Raw genomic sequence first — 8,798 nt, 5'->3', positions numbered from 1 at the left:
CCCTCTCTCTCCCTCTCTCTCCCTCTCTCTCCCTCTCTCTCCCTCTCCCTGTGTGACACGCGGCATGGCGATGGCTCAGTCCCGGTCGGGCGTACCGGATATAGCAGACATGCACAACGGCAATGACGTCTGCGTGTTTTCTTGTACCGCGTGGGCAGCTATCAGTTAATGAGAGGGGGAGAACCGATTCTCACGACGGCAAAAGCGAGATGAGACGTTATTGAAGGGAAGTCCTGCTCGCAAGTTAGGATATTTGAGTTCAACTGGCTACTAGGTGTATGTACGTTGGTATCGGCGTTGGTACCAGAGAGGAGCCCCAATGATTTTTTTTTTAATTTTGTCCTACAAAAACTGAAACACTGGACCCAGGGAACCGTAATGTCCGGGGCTCCAAACTCAGAACAAATGATTTTTTTTTATCTCTGTTGACTAAATTTTAATCGTGCTGGTGACATATTTTCGTCAAATAACCTTAGTTTTGATGGACCTGTTAACAAAATTTACCAAAATTACCAATAAAGGAAATTGTAGTCGGTTTCAGGAGCCAACTGTTTGCTCCCTCGACCTTTATTTGGTCAAATCTCTAAACGATTCTCCGCGTTTCAGTCACACAACAAGGTAAGATTCAGGTGTGTGTCATATAGTGTGCGCTGCGTGGTCAGAAGCGACGAGAAAGCGCGAACTGCGGCGCACTCCTGCCACATCGTATATAAGATCCCATCACGGGAGGAAAGATGCGAAAGCTGGGCAAATAACCCCGCGGGCATCATCAATCATGGTGATGGTAAGCCCACCGCAGCTCTGTGTCGCCCCCACGGCTCGCCGCCGTCGCTTTCTCATGAAAATGCCTACGGATTCCTGATGGTCAGCCCCCCTATGCACGCCGACGACGCTCACTCCGTCATCATCCCACACCATCCGGGACCACGGGCCAGGCGTCAGGGTTATCGCCGTCAAAACAACCCCCGCAGCCCCGCGCAGCCTCGTCTCTACCTTCCTCCGCGGCACCCTTCAAGAAAGTTGAGACGCACACGAAGAAAGCAACATACAGGAAAGAGGCAGGGGAGGGGGGAAAAGTGAAGGATAAACACTTTGCGATCTTGACGACCTCATCATATAGGAAGGGGTTAGGCGGGGTGTGGTGCCTGGGTGCTGCAGCACCCTACACATGTGTAGAGTGTGGCCTGCAGTGCGTGGGCAGGACTTTCACCAAAGTTGTGATGGCAAGATTATGGGCACAGAGAAATGAGGCGGAAAAAATGTTTCGCGAGAGAGTGGGCTATACGCGAGACCTATAAGAAATGGCCAGTCGAAGCGTCTGCACCCTTCACATGATTAAACCGCTTTTATTAAAGAACTGGTCTCATGAATAAATAAAACAAACTATTTAATTTTTGAGGTGCGTGTGTCTTGGAACAAAGAGTGAATCAAAAGTGAAATCTTACGAGGAAAAAAGAATAAACTCATAATGATAAAGTTTGGTGTTGGTGGATCTTTAGATAGGCACACGTTCAAGTGACTTCATCGAAATATTTACCAAAACATAATTTCGAAAAACGTGAAACAATAAGACGATTGGTCAAACCCTGCTGTACGGCCTGGGTTTCGGTTATAACCGTATCATAAAATGAAGGAAATGTGCAGCATCTCTTTTCTAAATTTTAAACTGCCTCTTTCCCCATCTCCACTCGCCCCCTCTCTGTATTTTTTTCCCTTTCCCAGCTCGCCGATGATCCGGTTTGAGTCCACAGAGGTTTGCTCCTCTGCTTCTGGTCCAGTTGCGCTGGGGTCCCTTGTGGCGGGACCGCGCTGTGGTGACTTAAAGGCTAGCCTTTTATTAAAAAATAAAAATAACAGTTTTTCGCTTCACGGGAGACTGGCTTTTTAAATAAGCACATAATTTAATTAAAAGGAAATTAATGTTCACATAGCTGACTAATCATTCGACTGCATTTGTTCATAGTTCTTTTTGGTTCTTTTTAAAAGTGGACAAAATATTTTCCTGTACTTTTCTCTGAAATTTGCTCTTTTCGAGTGACCACAGTGTGATCGCACCTCAGTGTCCACGTCTCTCACGCACGGTCCCTCTTGATCCTCCGCCACCCCTAATGCAGTCGAGTCATTTTGCAATGAATTGCGGCCACGCGGCGGCCAAGGAAACCCCCTTCCTCCCCCTCCCCTCCCCCGCTTTGAGTTCCACCCCATACACCGCACGGGCGATTCAACTCCGGGGGGAGGGGAGGAGACGGAGGAGGAGGACGCGACATGTAGAGGGTAGTGCACTGTAAACGTAAATCAGGCATAGAGCGGAAATAAAAATAACAGTAGAATAAAGAAAGCAATCCTTTTGAGCAGCAGCGGGTGAGGGGTGAGAGAGGGGACGACGGGACAGCACGAGGGGGATGTCGGGTGGAAAGAGAATGCGACCGTGTGGGAGTGGGGATGGGAGACGATAGGAGAGAGAGAGAGAGGGGGGGGGGCAGGGCAGTGTGTCTCCTCCGACCAGAAGCAGGCCGGGCTGCAATGAAAGAGCGGATATTTTGCGATTTATGTGTATCCGGGACGTCTCTAAACTTTGCCTCCTCAACAGAGAAGTGATATGTTGTGCGCGTCATAAATCGATAGGCCCCGGCGCTCCTCGCCCCGTCACTAGGGACATTTATTTCCCACTTACTTGTCTTCCAAGTTGTTTTTCTTTCTTTCTCGTTTTTTTATCTAGGAGAAAATTCGTAAGAAGAATTGACACTACGAAGCAGACCCGTCCCTATATTTGTGCACGTTTAATTTATTATTATTTTCACTGCAACACGCAGGATAATCAAGGTAAGGACGTGATGCCTTTAAATGGGTATCAAATTAGACCGCCTTTGCAAAGGCAGGGAAGTATCCAACAAGGCATGAAATTCAACACTGTTCCGGTGTTTTCAAAAGAACTTTCAGGGAAACGAGTTTTTAATGCCTATCAGTAAAGGCTTTCCTTAAATGTTGTGATCCAGCAGACGGGACGCTTGCAGAGATCGTAATGTCCCCGGCTTTCGACATTATTTATTTATTTGCAATAAAATATTCACCTGTGCGTTCGTTGCGTTCACTCACTACCGCTCCCATCGCAGTAGTGTCTGACGGTTCAGCGCGCAGGAGGGGGCCAACTATGGTATTGTTTACACAAGTGGGCGTGTCGGTTCGTGACGGGGTGGGGCGGGGCGGGCGTGGCGGCTCGCGTCGCGACGATGCCGACCTCGACGCCGACGCTCGGCCGACCGGCCAAAGCAACGCCGGCCAGAGGCGGGGCAAAGCGAACCGGCGCGCCAACAAAACGTTATTGTTTGTTCGGGGCGGGGCGGGATAAAGCGTGCACAAGGGGTCACCGGCACCGCACCCGCACCGCGCCCGGCTCGACGCACGCCAAACCTCCGCGCACGTATATTGGCGAGTAAACGCTCTTTCAACCAAAGGCAATAAGGTGTGACACGATTGCTTGTGCCTTAAGTGTGATGACGGGTTGCTAGGCTGTCACACGACCACACGTGCACAACCGGTGCCACTGACCGCGGGAGACTTCGGCCCGACCGGCACCGGCAGGTCGGTCTGCTGGCGTCCAGTCCAATCTCAACAGAACCTGCTTAATATCGGTACCTGTAGAGAGAACTAATCTCACCCTGAACAACAACGTCATGAGAGAGCGAAAGGGAAAAGGGAGAGAGAAAGAGAAGGATAGTCGTCACTGCCGAGCCGGACAGCACGCCCCTATCCTAGGATGGCTAGAGCTGCCTTCTTCGCGGGCGGCTGCGGCAGCCCTTTAAACTTAATTAAAAGTGGAGTTGGTTGGTTTTGCTTGCTCCGACCCCGTCCCCCTCCGCTCAACCCCACCCCCGAGGGGCGTGCTAATAAGCCCACGCCGGTCGTATAGTCCCTAAACAAGGTGGCGTTGCTTTGGCTTATGGCGGCGAGAACACTTGCAGGTGTTGGCTTGCCTACAATGTCAGACGCAATTAAAGAGGGGTGAAAATATATGTCGTGACAGGCGTGAAGGAAAAACAGCAAGACAGCAGCCAAAAGCTGAAATTACCTCGAAAATTACTCAGCAACTTATTGAGGTCATCCCATGGCTTATTCGTCTGTTTCATTTTCTGTATTCGAAAAGTGGAACACGCTGCCACTTTGCATATATGCATCCATTTTCAAGGTGAAGACACTTTAACTGCGTTTTAATTAACCGACCGCGCGTACGATCGATGGCAGCGCGAGCAGAACGTAATCCAAGTTACACAATCGCAAAACGGCACCCTCACCCCCCCCCCCCTCTTTCTCTCTCTGGTTCAATCCTCCCCCGAGATAGCCCCACGTCACCCTCCAATCCGTCTGTCCACCCATCATCCCTCATACCCGCGCGCGATCAAAAACGAAAGCACCGAACAAAAGGTGTATTCTCTCGCGGACAAAGGGGTGGCACCCTGCCTCCCCTCTCTCTCCCACCCCTCCCTCCCCTCACCGCTCCCACTCCCCCTCCCCGCCTACTGGTCCCCTGTGGGCAGCCGCCTCCCGCCGCCTGGGGTAGGGTAGGTGTCAAAGTTAGAGTTTGGCTAATGCGAGTTACATAATGGAGTACCATCCCCGTCAAAATGTTCAGATTTTGGAAGGCTCGACCTGCCATCGCAATCGCACAGCTACGGGAATATAATGTCTATATTCTGTATTTTCTCTTTATCGCTTTACGTATGTGTCACGACACGTACGAGCACACGTCAATCTTCTGCAAGTGTAATAACGTGAATAGCTACTTGAAGAAATATAACAAACCGAAGGCTTCGCACTCAATACGGTTTAAATGGTCTCTAAATTATTGTCACGCTACCTTTTTCACATTATTTACAAAGTAAAGAAGAAAAATCGACCCGGAAGTCGGAAGTCAGGGCATGTTGTCTACCCTCTTGGCATTGTCTGTACCTTACCCTGATTGTGTGCGTGCGCGCGCGCGCTCACACACACACACACACACACACACACACACACACACACACACACACACACACTAGCGGGTGCGATACCGCGTCCGCCTGCTCACCTCCGGAGTGGAGAATGAAATCAAATGGTCCATGGAGAGGCACTTGAGGGCCTCTTTGGAGTGCAAGGCGCGCACCAACACACGCGCAGTGCAGCGCCACGGCTGTGGGAGCTACTTGTTGGCAAATACATCGGCCATTCAAAATATAAGTAATGTTTCATTCATATTTGCATAATGCTCCGCTAGGGACGGGGCGGGGAAGGGGTTCAGTATATACTACCCGCCAGCCATCTCCAGTATGTTTAGCAGATTGTTTATTAACGCAGAAACAAACTGTGCGACTTTTTGATACCACCAGGCAATGGACGTTGACTGACTGAACCTGAGAAGTTGACACTTGTTTCATTTTGTTTCTGTGTTTATTTTTTTCATCTTTGGTTTGACTTGTAGAGGCTGAGACAAGTTGAAGGTCGTTATTGGTATTTATACAATGCATATGCTACTTTTTGACCTCTTTAGTGATTTACTACATCTACGATGTGTCGTGTTGCATCTATATTTGTTTAATTACACTACCGTCAACCTTTTTCCTAAGTCTTCATTTTATTGTTTTTGCTTGTCATTAGTCGTGCAGTCGTTTCGCGTTTGTAGGGAGCTCGCGCACATATCAGCTGACTACTAGTTGGGTCTCATTACCGGTAATGTGCACGTGACTTCCACCCATCCCCCTTCTCTCTCTGTCTCTCTCTCTCCCTTCCACAGACAGTGCAGAGTGCGGCGTGCACCATGCGACGCCACTGTAGGGGGTGTCAACGAGGGGGTGGGCGAGGGAGGGAAGGGGGATGAGGGGAGTGTTGGGGGGCAGAGGGTGAGACTGCTATTGTGGCGACAATGCTGGACCCCGCCGACACCTTCCAGCCCGACCGCAAAAGCAGTGCAGTGCAGAGAGAGAGAGAGAGAGAGAGAGAGAGAGAGAGAGAGAGAGAGAGAGAGAGAGAGAGAGAGAGGCAGCGAAAGGGGGGGAGGGAGGGAGACACACGCCGGGCAATTTTATGCTCTGTAACCGTCAAATAGAAGGCGATTTAGTGGCGGCGTCCGTCCATTGTTGACTGGGCCGCGCTGCGCTGCCATTGTTTGACATGGGGACTGCATTGTGGCGTTACGTCTGCGCTTTGTCTACCGCCGCCGCCTTCACCCCTGCCTCCCCAACCCCTCCCCTCCCTCCCCTTCCAACCGGGGACGCGTGCGACTGCTACTAGTGTCATAACGGCACCCAATAAGGGAGATATTTTTCTGTTTGGACGTCAGCGAGGTGTCCGTCTGTCCGGCTCGGCTCTGGAGCGCGCCCGCCCGCCTCCGCGCCGAGCCGGCACGTGATCCTGTTAGGCTTGTCGTAAGGGATCAGATCGGGACGACGAAGCAGCCGGATAAAAAAAATGCAGCTTCCGTCGGTCAGTTATTGGCTGAAACGCGTGCGGCAGTCTCATCTACGAATTTTTATTTCGCAAAAAAATAAACAATTACGAGTTTGGGTTTTTTAGGGTTGTTGTTTTTTAGTGTTTTTTTTTGTTTTTTGTTTATTTTTTTAGTTGGCAACCAATTTACAAAAAATTGTTTTTGATTGATTTACGGTTTGAGACGTCCACCTTCAAGAACAAAAAGATTTGCATAATGACTTAGGGCTCTGTTGCAACTGTAACAGCTGTTGACCTTGTACGCCTAGGGGGCTCTGAATAGTTCTTAAAACAAACCACTTCTCGTGTTGTGATTTTTCCGCTTCCTCTCTAGTTTTGCCGCCAAGACTTTGCACCGTGGGAATTCCCTGCAGCGCCTGCAGGCGGCGCGCTCCGCCCAGGTCGGCACGCCCAAGGATGCTCCTGCTCCTGGTCCCCGGCGGCGCGCCGATCTAAATAATCTGCTCTCTCAACTTTGAGGAGGAGGGAATTTATAATACAAAGTAATTTAGCAGCTGTTTGGCAAAAAGGCACCACCGCTGCCGCCACCGCCGCCACTACTGCGCAGTGCTTCCCTATAATACTTCATCACGGACAGACTCGCAGCAACAGCAGTCAGGGCGCTCCGCTCTTTTTGTGGTCGAGAGGAGAGAGGAAGAACTTTTCGACATAATTACGCGAGCATCATGTTGGATGCCGAAGGACATGGAAGAAGACGACGAGGGATGGAGGGAAAGTGGGAGGAAAGGGGGGTCCACCAGCGCGCCTGCGCGAGGCGAGAGAGAAAGGGATGATTTGTCCTACTTTAATGAAGAAGAGGCATCACTGGCCGCTCGCCCTAATCATGCCTTAATTAAGAACACATTATATTAAAATTTGTGGCCTCGGAAGCCATGACCAGTCCAGAAGTTGAGCTGTAGCTGCAAAGCGTGGCGCAGCGCTTGAGTCTGGTGGTGTTGGAGAGGAGAGGGGCGATGGATTAGCACGACAAGAGGTGCCAGTGCTCATCAGAGTTAGGGAGCGGCTACCTGCGTTAAGGTTCACACATGATCAAATTCATGGGACAAGTAAGCAGAAATGTAGAGTGCTGTCTCGTCGTGTAATTAACAACAATTCGTAGACAATATTAGTATTACTAGAAGCGTTAGTGGGCATATTAGTGGGAAACGGGAAACTTTTACCTTTGGATAGACAGCCACAATGGACTGTCTAGAAAGAAAAGAAAAAAGTATAAAAATTAGGTAAGTAAGTTGAATAGAGATGTTGATTAAGGGCCTGTTCCCCGGCTGATGGTCCTTTTAGCAGCGCATATTGTGTTGTTCCCGTGGCGTGGCGTAAACCAGGGCGGGGAGAGAGAGGCAGGGCCGCGAGAGGGAAGGGGTGGAGGAAGGGGGGCGAGGAGGATTCGGGGCACGTACGGCTGCAGTATGTGACATGGTCGCAGCTGAAATTACACGAGTACTCGAAAATGGCATACCCACCCCCCTCTCCCCCGCCCCCCTCCTCTGCCAAAAAAGAAAACAGGTATAATGAAAAAGACAAATCACAAAACATGGGAAGCGATGAAGAAGCTGGAATAACGAACGAGTACCGTTACAGTAGTGCGGGTAAACCACTCTTTCATTCAGGTAGTGCAAAACTCAGACTCAGGGTACATTAAAGGTTACCATACAGGGTAGGGTGGGCGGTCTGCTTATCCGTGTGTCCCTTTTAGTGATATAACGTTGGTGCAAATTTTGCACACTTGTTAAAACATGAGACTCAGAGTGTGTCCACCAACAGGACATACCAAACCTTGATGGGAACTTGAGCAAGAAACGTATACGTACAGGACAAGGGTCTCACAGTCTCGCCACAAGTACTCTTAATTCGATTGAGGATGTTTGCTCTTAAACCCAGAATCCATCTTTCCTGGTGCAGTTATGGTGGACATCCTTGATTTACAGTACAAAAGTTCCTGTGGAGAGGGTTGGTCTATGTGGAGCTGGAAGGTGGTCCTGCCTTTGCCTTTGCCCCGCTCGGCTCGAGCGAGGCGCCCAGGCAGTTCCCTGTTATCTTTTCCGGGTGGCTTCCAAAAGAAATCTCCTCGAAAATCATATGCCTGAGCAGACGCTCCGCGCTCCGCCCGTAGCGGAGCTCCGCAGCCCTGTATGATAAGCCACTCTTGGACGTCTTGCAATCTCGAGTATCAGCTGCCTCCCCCTCCCCCCCTGCTTGAGCAGGGAATTTTCATACAGACGCGAGGAGAACAAACGGAGGATGAGAAAAGAAAATTGCGGGGCGACGACGAGTGGTTTTGGAGGGGCAATGTGTGTGTGTTCGTGTATGTGTGTGTGTGT

This window comes from Frankliniella occidentalis, unplaced genomic scaffold (assembly GCF_000697945.3).
Source record: "Frankliniella occidentalis isolate FOCC.00 unplaced genomic scaffold, Focc_3.1 Scaffold6, whole genome shotgun sequence".
In the NCBI taxonomy this organism is placed as follows: Eukaryota; Metazoa; Arthropoda; class Insecta; order Thysanoptera; family Thripidae; genus Frankliniella; species Frankliniella occidentalis.
The sequence above is the reverse complement of the archived record's forward strand: the minus strand, read 5'-3'. Positions refer to the sequence as shown.